At 45.1% G+C, this 14197-nt stretch overlaps 1 long non-coding RNA gene across 1 annotated transcript in view; it reads left to right on the top strand.

Moving 5' to 3' along the window:
- Positions 1-12667, top strand: part of LOC138513241 (uncharacterized) — a 56790-nt gene extending 44123 nt beyond the window's left edge. The window contains exon 3 of the long non-coding RNA XR_011281735.1: positions 12607-12667. This is a non-coding gene — a long non-coding RNA (uncharacterized lncRNA). The remainder of the gene's footprint in view (positions 1-12606) is intronic.
- Positions 12668-14197: the final 1530 nt, after the last annotated feature.

A 14197-nucleotide genomic window follows, 5' to 3' on the forward strand; every position in this document is an offset into this window, starting at 1 on the left:
AGATGAAGGTCGTTGCACTGCCAGGGAAGAAACCAGCCGCAGAGTTTTCCGGTTACAAGGTACTACCCTTTTCTTCGCGGTAGTGGTAAACCGTGGTATTCCTGTTGCCGGGGTGCTTGGCACAGGCAAGGCGGCCACGAGATGGTCCAGGAAGGCGAAAAGACAGGCAAACTGGTCATCCCCACCAGTCAAAGGAAGAAGACTCTCCGGACTGGAGATCTCCTCTGTCGTCGGGAAAAGTGGTGAGACGGTTGAGCATGGCTCCACCGGTGGTGTCGTCGTTGCAGGTCGGCTCGGCTTCTCCCTCCTCGGATTCTTTAGGTCCTGTGGCGACTTCTGAAGTTCCAGTCCCCAAAGCCCTGCTTTTATGCAGAAAACCCCCATTCATCAGTCCTAGCTGTCACTCAAACATGCTAAGTGGTGAGCTGGCCGGCTCACCACTAGGCCAATCACACCAGAGTGCGACTTGAGTTGCCAAGGCAACTCAGTCAAGGGTGCCTAAACCCCCTCCGACACCCCCTGTGGTACCCAGACAGAGTGGCCCCACTTTTGGAGGCTTCTGTGAAGAAGCCTGCCAAAAAGTGGAACAAAGGGCTCGACTTGGGTTGGAGTCACAGAAGTGAACACAAATGCCATTTTGGAACCGAGTTTCGGCAAAAAATACCAACCAATGAATTTATTTTAATTTAATAAACCGGCGGTATGTTCGAGGCTATATTAAAAAGTGGTAGCCTCGAACAATGGGAAAATCCCATAGGAATATATTTGCGGTCCAAAATAAAAAAGTAGTATCCACTGCCACCAGCCAAAACTCGGTCGGGGGGAACTGGACAGTGCCCCCTCGAACAACAGACTCCGGGGCAATCGAATGGCCCCGACCAGTACGTCCACAATTTGATGGTTTGTACTGGTTCTGTTCACAATTTAAGACTAGTAAAGCCAATGGTGACTTTACATGCCCTGGGAGACAGTAGTCAGTCCCAGGGTCTGGAGTCTATGTTGGGGGGTCGCTACGACACCCCTGGGTTACTGCACGGAGGGTGCTGTGCAACCCACATACCAAAAACACATGAAGCCCTTTGGGGTAAAGGACCCCATAGCCCATAACACTTACAAAGTCAAAGGAACACCTCAAATCATGTCTAAGAGTGGGAGAAAAAGAGTCTCACTCTTAGCAGGAGAAAAAAATTAAACCCCAAAAATCCAGCAAAGCTGCTGGGGGACTCACTAGGTTTGCGAAATTAGCCTTTACAGAGAATTCTCCCTAACACTCGCCCCCCTGCCCCCCCCCAGACTACCAGACTAAGGGACAGGAGGATTTAATCCACTCCTGGATGAATCTCATACCTCTAGTCGATGACATACACCTAGAGAGACCATCAGCATTTTGGTGGTGACACCCTGACCTGTGCTCAATGGTGAAATCAAACCCTTGCAGGCAGATTGACCATCTCAATAGTTTGGGATTTTCCCCTTTCATTTGCATCAACCATCTCAAGAGTTGGTGGTCAGTCTGAATGACAAAAGTAGAACCATACAAGTATGGCCTAAACTTCTTCAGTGCCCACACAATATCAAAACATTCTCTTTCAATAGTTGCCCACCTTGTCTCAGGATCCTTCAGCTTTCTGCTGATGAAGTAAATTGGGTGCTCCCTACCTTTCTCATCCAGTTGGCTAAGGACTGCACCTATACCTACATTAGAAGCATCTGTCTGCACAATGAAAGTTTGGTGATAGTCAGGAGCACTCAATACTGGTGCTTGGCAAAGAGCTTTCTTCAGGTTTTCAAAGGCCTGATTGCATTCCTCATTCCATTTGACCTTCTTAGGGAATGTTGGAGAGATTACATTCAGTGGAGAAGCTATGGTCCCATAGTTCTCTATGAAATTCCTGTAATACCCAGTGAGGCCAAGGAAGGCTCTCACCTGGGTTTGAGTAGGAGGTGTTGTCCAATTTTGCACAGCTTCAATCTTACTGAGCAAAGGCCTTATTTCTCCACCTCCTACCTCATGCCCAAGGTAGACCACCTTACTCTGACCAATTTGGCATTTACTTGCCTTTATGGTCAGATTGGCCTGCCCAAGAGCCTGCAAAACATGTCCTAGGTGGTTAACATGCTCTTCCCAGGATTGGCTGAATACTGCAATGTCATCCAAGTACGCCATGCAGAAGTCCTCCATCCCAGCCAGAACCTGATTCACCATTCTTTGGAATGTTGCAGGTGCATTTTTCAATCCCAAAGGCATAACCTTAAATTGGTATAAGCCAACTGGGGTAGAAAATGCAGTCTTCTCCTTGGCATGGTCTGTCAGGGCTATTTGCCAATAGCCTGACGTAAGGTCAAATGTGCTGAGGAACTTGGCTGGACCAAGTCTATCCACCAACTCATCTGTCCTTGGCAAAGGGTGGGCATCAGTCTTGGTGACTGCATTAAGAGCTCTATAATCCACACAGAATCTCAATTCTTTGGAACCTGCCTTTGGTACTAACACAACTGGGCTAGACCATGGACTAGTAGAGGGCTCTATTACCCCGAGATCAAGCATCTTCTTGACCTCCCCTTTGATGTGGGTCCTTACATTTTCTGACATTTTATATCCTCTGCTTTTGACTGGCAGACAGTCACCAGTGAGTATATCATGCTGTCCCCAAGGAGTCAAGCCTGGTGAAAGTGAGAACAGAGAGACAAACTGGTTTAACATAGCTTTGCACTCTTCTTGTTGCTCAGGTGTCAGATTTGAAGAGAGATTTACTCCTTCAATCTTTTCGCCCAAGGGTAAGCCTCTGAGGAGATCAGGCAGAGCTTCACTCTCTTCTTCCTCTTCTGCTGAAGCTAGAAGCAAGGCTACTACGTTAGGCCTGGAGACATACGCCTTTAGTCGGTTGGTGTAGAAGACTCTGGGAGCCTCCTTGGGATTGCCCAAGTCCACCAGATAGTTCACCTCTCCAAGTTTACCCACAACCTTGAAGGGTCCCATCCATTTATCTTGCAAGGCCCTCTGCCTTGTTGGGATCATAACTAGAACTATCTGGTCTTGAGTGAACTCAACCATGTTAGCCTTCTGGTCATGCCAATGCTTGACCAAAGCTTGTCCAGCTTTCAAGTTATCATTAGCTTCTGCCATCATTTGTGACATTCTCCTCCGGAGACCCATCACATAGTCAGTCAGTCTGACTGGCTTGGGGGAAGGAGCACTCTCCAACCCCTCCTTAATCAGGGCCAATGGACCTCTGACTGGATGGCCATAAAGAAGTTTGAAGGGAGAATAACCTACTCCCTCCTGAGGGACTTCTCTATAAGCAAAGAGAAGGCATGGCAATAGAAGGTCCCAGTTTCTTTTAAGGGGATCTTCTAAAGCACCTATCATGCTCTTCATGGTTCTGTTGAACCTTTCTACCAACCCATTTGTCTGAGGGTGCTAGGCGGTAGAGAACTTGTAAGTAACTCCACAGGTTTTCCACATGGCTTTCATGTAGTGGGGCATATAATTTGACCCCCTGTCAGAGATTACTTCCTTAGGAAACCCATCCCTGGTGAAAATATCAAGGAGGGCCTTAGCCACAGCCGGAGCTGTAACAGTCCTCATAGGAATTGCCTCAGGGTACCTAGTAGCATGGTCTACTACAACAAGGATAAACCTGTTGCCTGAGGAGGTTGGTGGATCAAGGGGACCAACAATGTCAATCCCTACCCTCTCAAATGGGACTCCCACAACTGGGAGAGGCACTAAAGAAGCCACATTCTTGGACCCAACCTTACCAGAAGTCTGGCAGGTATGGCAGCTCTTGTAGAACTTATCTACCTCAGCCCCCATCTTTGGCCAATAAATGTAGAGTGAGAGCCTTTCCTTGGTCTTCTTGAAACTCAAGTGACCAGCCAAAGGAATCTCATGGGCCAGTTGCAAGAACTGTTGTCTGTTTTCTTGAGGTACTACAAGCTGCTTGTAGTCTCCAGGTGCAGACTCAGTTGGTTCACTGTAGAAGAGGCCATCTTCCCAGAGCAACTTATACTTCCCAGGCTCTTGCCCATCAGCCTGAGAAGCTGCCTGTTGGTGAAGACCTTCCAGAGTTGGACATTCTCTCTGTCCCTTACTGAAGTCTGCCCTGTTGGGTCCACCTTCTGCCAGTAAAGACTGCAGCTGAGGATGGTCAACAGGATCCAGATCTCCAATGAGTTCTTGGCCTTCCACTAGCTCTTCTTCAGAGTCTAGCTCAACCATACAGGGTTGTACCTCCCTCTAGCCTCAGCTGGAGGTGGAGTTACAGGTGTAACTTTGGACAACCTAGGGGAAGTCCTTGTTGGAAGCACTGGAGTGCTTGCTGTTTGCTGTTTCCTGGAAGTCTTGGGTTTCCCCTTTGCTTCTTTTCGTTCAGTGATAGCAAGTTGTAACTCCAGTGAAGTAGGAGTGATATCTTTCTTCATCATCTCCTGGGGAGTACCTCTCATGGTTCTCTCCCTTGCAGGTCTGGTGAGCTCCTGTAACCTTTTACTAGGAGGTCTGGGGGTATGCGACACTACTCCAAGAGTCTTCAGGTCATTACCCAACAGAACCCTTCCTGGTACCTCACTTTGTATGCTACAGTTATCTTCACAGTTATGTCATTACACTGGATGAGAACTGGTAATTGGGGAAGCATCTGCACAGGCCCTCCAGCTAACTTGGCGAGGCGTTTGGGTGCCTTAGCAACATCCTCAGCCTGAAAAAAGATGTATCCACCACTGTTATGCTGGCCCCAGTGTCCCTAATAGCAGGAGTCTCCTGACCGTTCACTTGGACACTGTCCTTATAATACTCTTTAGTATCATCTGGGATAGAGTTATAGACATCTACATTCTGTTATTCCCACAGATCCAGACACACTTAAGAAACACTGGCTGAGACTCCAATGGGTTCATCAGCCAGTAGTAGAAAGTTTCCACTTGCCATTTGTACTTCCTCCTCTGGAGCGAAGGCTAAGGAGACAAGCTGGACCCCTTAAGGTTTACCCTTACATCTGGGATCTCCTTTCACATGGTCAGGCGAGCCACAAACATAGCATTTACCAAATACTTTCTGGAATGGTGGCTTGCTCTGACCTCCTTCTGGTTTACCACCAGAGGGTACACTACTCTGATTTGGTTTCCCTTGTGGCTTACCCTTATTGTTTTGTTTGGGGCCCTCTTTGGGATTGGAATTATTAGAATTCTCTTTGGAGTCCTTTTTTGGCTGTTTCCCCTCATCCTTTTTCTGAGTTACCCCAGAGTCCTTGGGAGTAGCCCTGTTGGCAACTCACAAGTCAGCAGCCTTAGCTAGTTTCCTGGAATCTAATTCCTTTGAATCAGCCAAGTGCTGTCTGAGCCCAGGATAGTAGGCATCATAAATTGACTCCAACATCACAAGATTCTTCATTCCCTCATAAGTGTTCACTTTGTAACCCTTAATCCATCCCTCTAAGTTCTTCAAACTTTCACTCACCCAGGTAGCCCAAGGGGTACCATCATGCTTTTTGAGGGTCCTAAACCTCTTAAGGTACTGGGAAGGGGTCTTCCCAAATCTAGCTATCAAAGCTAGGTTCACACATTCATAATCCTTCTTATCCTCCACCCCCAACTCCATTACTACAACAGTTGCAACAGGGGGGAGCCTAGAGAACAACCAGGAAATTAACTCATTTCCTGTAATGTTCTGGAGCCCATGATTATATTCAAACAAACTCAACCAATCCAACACATCCAACTTAGGCTCATATATACCCACCAACTCCTTAGGCATCCAGGGTCTTTTGGGACTGGAACTCCTAGAGGATTCGGAGAGAGAAGCACTTTCCACAGACAATTCTTTCATTTCTAGCTCATGGTTGAGCTCCATTTCTCTGAGCCTTAGTTCTTGGTGCCGTTGTTCTGTTTGAGCACTAATTCTTTTGAATTCTAATTCAAGCTTCATTTTTTTCTAGTTCCATATATTGTGGATTAAGTGTGGGACCTGGTAAAGGTCCAGTAGGTACAGCTGGCAGGGCAGGTAGAGGCCCAGGGGAGACAACTCTATCACCTTCACCCTCCTCTTCTGCTTCTGACTCCAAGTTATCAATACTAACATTCATATCAATATCATTGCTGTTATCTACAGTTGCTGGAGTGGTAGGTTCCTCTGACCCACCATCCAGACTTTGGTTTGCTAACAACCTTTCTATTAGCTCCATTTTCTTGCCTTTAGTCAGGAGATTCTTATGCTTACAGAGAACTCTTAAACAATCAGCAGTTTTTGTAGCAAGGGATTCTTGACTATAACTTTCCATAGTTGACAGGTTTAGAAAATAACTTCTTTAGTGCTAAGTTTTGTGGTTAGTTGCACTAAGATATCTATAAGCAAACTAAAATGTATACTCAATACAAATCCCACAGCTGTACACCAGTGTTAGGCAGAAACCTGTGCAGTTCCCTTCGGGACCACTGCAAAAGATTTAGGACTACAGGTGGTTGGCAGTAAACCCAATTGGTAGCAGTCTGTACCACCAAGATTTACCTAGTAGCTGTGGCTGAGCAGTCAGACTTCTCTCAAGATGAGTTAGGCAGTATATAGAGTATACACAATAGGTACAGAGATACAATAGCACAAGCAAACACTGACCAGAGTTTTGGTGTAAAAGTATATAATTATTTATTTAAAGACACACGTGTAAATTACACTAGCACAAAAAGAGGTAAGTAAATTCAACACACAGTCACTATTATATATATATATATATATACAACCTTGATTACTTATTAGACAAGTCTTAGTGAGAAACACCACTTATTTTCAGACAGAGGTGAGCGCTTAACCTAAGATGGCACTCTAATAAGTTATTAAAAAAGGGAGGGAAAAAGGCAGAGTTATGAAAGCATACAAGTTCAATACTTTTAAAAGCACCACAGTGAGGCAGATTAGGCAAAGTCTACTGGAGAGCAAGTTCAAGTGCCAGGCCCACTCTTACAGAGAGCATGCGAAATGTGTCCAGGATCACACAGTGGCATTATGCCCAAAGAGTCTTTGTAGATAGTTTGCAAAAGATTGAGATCAAGTCAGGAAAAGTTAGTTAACAGGCCCCAAGCTAACACAGGTTAGAAAGTCGAGGATTTACTGTCACCCCGAACGATCTGTCGAAAGGGAAGCCAGGCAGGACACAGTACCTGAAATAGGAAGGACGCTCCAGCGGGGGCAGTTGTTCCTGGCAGCAGGTGCAGGTCAGTGTTTCGTCCAGAGGAAGAGGAGGTCTCGACGTGGAGGAAAGATGAAGGTCGTTGCACTGCCAGGGAAGAAACCAGCCGCAGAGTTTTCCGGTTACAAGGTACTACCCTTTTCTTCGCGGTAGTGGTAAACCGTGGTATTCCGGTTCCCGGGTGCTGGGCACAGGCAAGGCGGCCACAAGATGGTCCAGGAAGGCGAAAAGACGGGCCAACAGGTTATCCCCACCAGTCAAAGGAAGAAGACTCTCCGGACTGGAGATCTCCTCTGTCGTCGGGAAAAGTGGTGAGACGGTTCAGAAGGGCTCCACCGGTGGTGTCGTCGTTGCAGGTCAGCTCGGCTTCTCCCTCCTCGTATTCTTTAGGTCCTGTGGTGACTTCTGAAGTTCCAGTCCCCAAAGCCCTGCTTTTATGCAGAAAACCCCCATTCATCAGTCCTAGCTGTCACTCAAACATGCTAAGAGGTGAGCCGGCCGGCCCACCACTGGGCCAATCACACCAGATTGCGACTTGAGTTGCCAAGGCAACTCAGTCCAGGGTGCCTAAACCCCCTCCCACACCCCCTGTGGTACCCAGACACAGTGGCACCACTTTTGGAGGCTTCTGTGGAGAAGCCCGCCAAAAGGTGGAACAAAGGGCTCAACTTGGGTTGGAGTCACAGAAGCGAACACAAACGCCATTTTGGAACCGAGTTTCGGCAAAAAAATACCAACCGGTGAATTTATTTTAATTTAATAAACCAGCGGTATGTTCGAGGCTATATTAAAAAGTGGTAGCCTCGAACAATGGGAAAATCCCATAGGAATATATTTGCGGTCGAATATAAAAAGTAGTATCCACTGCCACCAGCCAAAACTCGGTCGGGGGGAACTGGACAGTGCCCCCTCGAACAACAGACTCCGGGGCAATCGAATGGCCCCGACCAGTACGTCCACAATTTGATGGTTTGTACTGGTTCTGTTCACAATTTAAGACTAGTAAAGCCAATGGTGACTTTACATGCCCTGGGAGACAGTAGTCAGTCCCAGGGTCTGGAGTCTATGTTGGGGGGTCGCTACGACACCCCTGGGTTACTGCACGGAGGGTGCTGTGCAACCCACATACCAAAAACACATGAAGCCCTATGGGGTAAAGGACCCCATAGCCCATAAAACACATGCATTCTCCCTAACAACTACAATCTCCATTTGCTCAGATTTCTCCTTTTTCCTCTCAACGGACATACTCTTCTATTGTATCTTGACTCCCCTCTTTCTCCACAGGATTAATGTCCAATTCAGACTCCTCCTCCACTCTCCTCTTTAAACTGACATCTCCCTTCAGGGATTAAAATAGCTGGAAGATATGAGCTATTTAGCTCCTGTGTCTACCATAGGATAACCTTGTTAGCTTGAAACCAACAGCTAACAGGAGCTCATTTTGGCTCCCCAGCCCCACTGGTGCCTTATAAACATGCATATGTAACATTACATTTTGAGTGTTTGAGAATTCTAATTAAGAACATAATGGATCATACATAATGGCCAAAATGTTAAAGTGTGCCTCTCATCTGGGAGCACAGTGTACTTGCTTCTGGTTTTACCCAGTAGTAGCTCCTCATTACTGGGTGATGACTGATACCGAGGAGCTGGTTTTAGCTCCTTCTCATCGAACCTTAATTTTCGAACCCAGCCCTCATTCACTCGCACTTAATATTTCTATTGTCCTTTCTCACTATCTTCTCTCCTTTTCACATCTCTCTCATTCCTCTCGGAACTGATATTTCCTTCCTCCTTCAACCTTACAATATCCTCCACCTTCACCTTCCAGATAATCTCTCTATCCTGCTCAAAATTATCTTCTCCCTTTTTCTAGATGTCACACTTCACTTTCCTCTTCAAGGTGATACACTCTGTCTCTGCTCCCTAACAATCTCTCGCTGTGTCTCCAAATACTACAACTACTCCCCACTAAAACCAACACATCTCCTAAAAGGAAAACGCCTCTTTCCCCACACTGAGTGTTTGTGTCTGGCAGAAGGGAGCATCAGACTGTCCATACGATAGGGTTTCTGGTGCGTTTTCTTGTGACTGTCGCCTGCTCAAGTGTAGGGGACTTCATCACTCTGTGCTCAGCATTTTAGAGCCCTAAATGAAAACTGATGTTGATCGTGCTAGCCTCGATAAGAAGAGAAATAATTAGTCTGATATTGGCATTTTCCTTGCCGTATTTTCCTTGGGGGGTGGAGGGAGAGGAGGCCAAAGAGAATGTTGTGAGATCTTAGCCAACAGGTGGCAGTATTATTAAAAAAACGTGATCATGGTAGCAGAGATGCACAGAGTGATTTCATACAATTCCTGATCAAACTGGTATCTAGTGAATGGAGAGAAGAGGAGGAGGGAGCATGCACAAATTGAGTTAGTGATAAGCCATGCAGCAGCACTCTGGAGGATCTGCAGACAATGGAGGTGACCGGCAGGGCGTCCAAGATAGTCACTGTAATCCAGGCAGCACTGCACATAGGCGGTAACAGTAGAAGTACAGGAAGCAAGGGTGAGGACGTGGAAGATTTCTAGAAAGCATGGGATGTTGGTGAAAGCAGGAGAAACCATCTGGTAATCTGGGGAAAAAGAGAAAGAAAGGAATACATTTTGTTCCCAATATTTTTAAATACTGGCAAAGGGGAATATGATCAAGAAGCATGCCACATAACAGGTTACCAAAGGGTAGAGCGGGCAACGATGAGCAGCATCGCTGTTTTTATCCAAATTAAGCTTTAAAGAGTCGGGGTTCATTCAGTCTGCAATTGGCAACGTAGTTTACCTGAGAAGAAATCTCAACAGATTTATTGTTTAGCTAGACAAGGAGTGTGGTGTTGTTGGTGTTTGCGAAAAAGTAGAAACCAGTAGATGAGAGAAACAAGACAGTAGACATATTAAAGACAATTGTGAAAGGGAGGAGCCTTCAGGGACACTGCAATTGAGGACTCAGGGGATTGGAATTAACGGGTGGAAAGGTGACCGCCTGTTAGCGATCAGTGAAGAAAGAAGACATGAATTGTGGGGCCATGTCTAGCATAGCAATACAATGAAGAGATTGGAATAGAGTGGTGTACCATGTCAAAAGACTGGTCCAAAAGGACTGTGGCCACGTCTTTTAACTGAGGCAGAGATCGTAAAGGGCTGTGGTGAGGACATATTCAGTGCTGGGCCGGAGGCGAAAATGAACTTGAAAGGGATGTGGAAGAGGGTGTTCCTCTAGAAAGGATTTTATCTAGGAAGTGATACAGGTTTCAATAATTATTTTGATCTTTTCACATACAATCCTATCATTTGGGCACTGTGGCATAGTAGATCCTTCACAGAAGCTGAATAGTTAAAATACAAATTAATTCCTCTCCCCAGGTGACTGACGCTTTGAGGCCACAACCCTTAAAAATAAAACAGAATATAGAAGGTGTGAGAGGGTCTGTAGGTGAAATCTGAAGCACATGCGGCCTAGATATTGAAGTTTCCCTGATGTGGTGCACTTGTTGAAGAACTGCAGAGGCCACAGTGCTGCTAACTGATGCTGAGGAAGGCTACTGAGAAGAATACGCTAAGAAGGAAGTAGGGCAGCATGAGCCTGTAAGAGGAAGCTAAACCTGCAAACACCAAAGCAAAGGGAGGAGACAAGCAGGAGATTTAGACGTAGAAACCATGAGCTTGAGCAGCTCGGATGCTGAGAATGCCTTCACTTGAGCAACAGGATGGACTGGAAGAGAACATTAATGGACAGCTGGAGTTTTTAAGGAGGGAATGGCACAGAGATCAAGAGAAGGAAGGCTGACCCAGAGTCCATGAGTAGCAGAAACAGAGGGAGCAAGCAGCTGAAGGTCTACAAAGTACGATTTAAGATTATTGGGGCCAGTTGTAGGGGAAACTGAAGCCTATATCAAAGACAAAGTGTAATCTGAACTCTGAAATGAATGAGGCTGAGTAATGCATGACGGGACACATGCATAAAACCAAACTCAGATTGAAAAAATATTTACAAGTTAGGAACATGGCACACATGTAGCGTCGTGAGCAGTGCATGTGATGGCCTAGTTAGGGTTTTCATAAGATGGCGGTGAAGCAGTTATGGTTCCTTTAGAAACCATGACTAGCACATTTTTGGGTTTGGTGTTTATTTTCTACTTTCTACAGTCTTTTATGGGAAACTCTAAAGAAGTGGCATCATATTTGATGTAAAACATTCTGTAGGAGATATTTTAGAATTTAAATGTTCCCCTCTGCAGCAAGTTTTATAAAGTGACAAAAATAGAATTACGACATTGAGCTGAGACTACACTGCACTATAAAGTAGACCATCTATTGGACACTCCACTATCCAGCCTTTCTCACTCCAACCTGCTCTCTAGTTCCTGCTTGTTCCAGCACATTTCTGTAATGCACATCCACACTTTGTGGACACCCATACCCTTCTGACCATCTCTTCTCCGTATATGGGGGTACAGACCCGCACCATGGTACTGCTCTTGCTTAACTTTGTCCAGGCACGTATAATTTCTGCCATCGAAACCAGAGGTCCTGACCCCATCAGCCTCTGCTTCACAGACTAACCTAACACCCTTTTTAATGGCTGGCTACCATTTTGGATCCCCATAATCTATGTTTGTGGAAAAGAACTGCCAAGGTTCAGCAGAATGGTCCACGATTCTTCCTTGCTCTCAGTGATTTTCTGTATGCCGAGACTCAGCCAAATTTACTCTAGCTCCCTCATACTGTACACTCAGCATTCCATTCCGTGTAGCTTCAGAAACAATTATGTGGTCTAACTAAGATTAAATACCTCATTTCTTTTTTAACCATGCATTGCATCAAGTTTTATTTGGGGGTTCTTGAACAAGTGAGGGTGAGATATTCTGTCAATACCTTTGGGACCCAATGTCCCCTTGAAGGAACAGCGTCACAGATCTTTCCTTTGTGACAAGCCCATACTAGTCAGCCGGGGTCTGGTGGGGTGAGCTAGGGAATCCTCCTCATGCCTTCCCTGGGCTCTGCATTACTGAGTGGGTGGCGGTTACCGGTTGTTACATTACCTCCACCCTTCAAACCAAGAACTAGACAGAGGACCTAGTTTATAAACATAGAATATGTATCACAGACTGAGAACTAGCCAAACAGAGTCAGAAATGCATTGATACTACCGGTTATATGCTAACAAGAGATAAAACATAAGTGGCTTTTGCCAACACAGAGAAAGGAGAAGCTAATAAATTGATCATCTAATAGAAATAAAACACTATCAGTTGTTGCAATCTAGGAAAGTTTAAAACACATGAGGCAAATGATATTCTGCTCGGATCTGTTAGTAATTTCATAACAAATTATTGCATCAACAGGCCTATATCTAAATGTTTTTTTTGAAAAATTTCAGATCCATCAGAGAGCTCTTGCGCATCTGCCACGAAAGAGACACAATTGGGTACAAGTTGAAGGTAAGCTTTAGCTGCTGTTCTAACTCTAAAAAACATTATGGTGGAGTGGCTGCCATTTTATAATTTGATTGAGGAAAAAAAAAACATGAAGGCACCATATGTTTTGGTTAACATTTCTGTGTTTAAAACAGCTACGTAGATAAGGTCATGGAGCTCTGCAGCTATGACTATGCCTGCATATCAGCAATCCTGTAACAATGATGAGCAGGCTCTGAAGGGTAACGGTGCATGATTATGCTGCCCTCCAAGTCTCCTTTACAACTTTGTTCCATTCTGGGGTACATTCTATTGATATTACATATTTTAAAAAAAGCAGTCAGCTTGCTGTTACTGCCATGCCAGTCATAGTGTTTTTGAGGGCACAATTTGCCCACTGCTTATTTGACAGTCTTAGACACTTCTGTGCCAGCTTCAGACACTTCCCTGCCTGCCTCGTGTGACCATTCCGACTTCATGGTACAACTCTACTTTGCTATCAACACGTTTAGCCTCCCTACTAGTCTTGGGAAACCTTTTACAAAGTGATGCTCTCTAAGCTCCATTTATGGGCCCATTATCTTAGAATCTCCTTCCAGAGATGTGAATCTCCACAGAATGTTTGGATAGCTCAGGAATTCAGAAGAGAAAATCCACAGTAAAACATATTCAAGGGGTATTTTCAATTGAGGACAGATGAAAGAAGGTAGAGAATGGGTGGGGTGGGAGAACGTTACGGGTGAATTGAAGTGTTTCAGAGGAGTTAGCAGGAGGAAATAGATGGCTGTGCATGTGATTGTCACAGCTCAGATGCCCACAAAATTCAAGTTGTTTCATTAACTTTTGAAATACTTGGTCTGAGAAGAAGGGGATAGTTTATACTAAAGGGGGTCCCTATGGCTCTCTCAACATTCCCATGATATTCCTCCACCATAATCCAGGCGCCCCTAATGCCCATGGTTGTAGTAAAGAGGTTTAGATAAAGGATGGTAGAAAGAGGAGACAGTTGAAGGCCTAACAAAACTGATCAACGGTTTAAAAAGAGAAAGGAGGATAATTACAAAACATGCCTGAGAATGTTATGTCATTTACACATAATGCCAGCGCTGACATCTCTTACAAAGATATCTGCAAAGGAGAGAATGTGTGGAAGTGCAGCATTCAGATTTGGCTACAGTTACATGTTTCCTTTATTCAAAAAAGAGGGATTTAAATGCAATGTGAACAAATGTAAAATAATAACAGTGCTAACAGCATTCAAGCCACTAAGTCTCCTTTGTGGCTAGCCGGAGACTGACAGTAATCCAGAAGGCAGATTTTAAGTACATGAATAAACAATGGCTTTAAGAGGAACAAGTTAAGAAGGTGTGATGGTGATGGAGTTAAGAAAATGTGAGAGAAGTGTGGTCAGTAAAAGCATCACACAATTTTGACGGATATATTAAATCCAGAGTTACAAATCAGGAATGCTGGTTCCAAGGCCAACAACAGCACCACCGGAGAGTATCACATCCTTTGCAAACCATACCATGGGTAAGAGCAAATTCGCCAGGT

Source organism: Ambystoma mexicanum, chromosome 12 (assembly GCF_040938575.1).
Source record: "Ambystoma mexicanum isolate Mex_15411 chromosome 12, UKY_AmexF1_1, whole genome shotgun sequence".
Lineage (NCBI taxonomy): Eukaryota > Metazoa > Chordata > Amphibia > Caudata > Ambystomatidae > Ambystoma > Ambystoma mexicanum.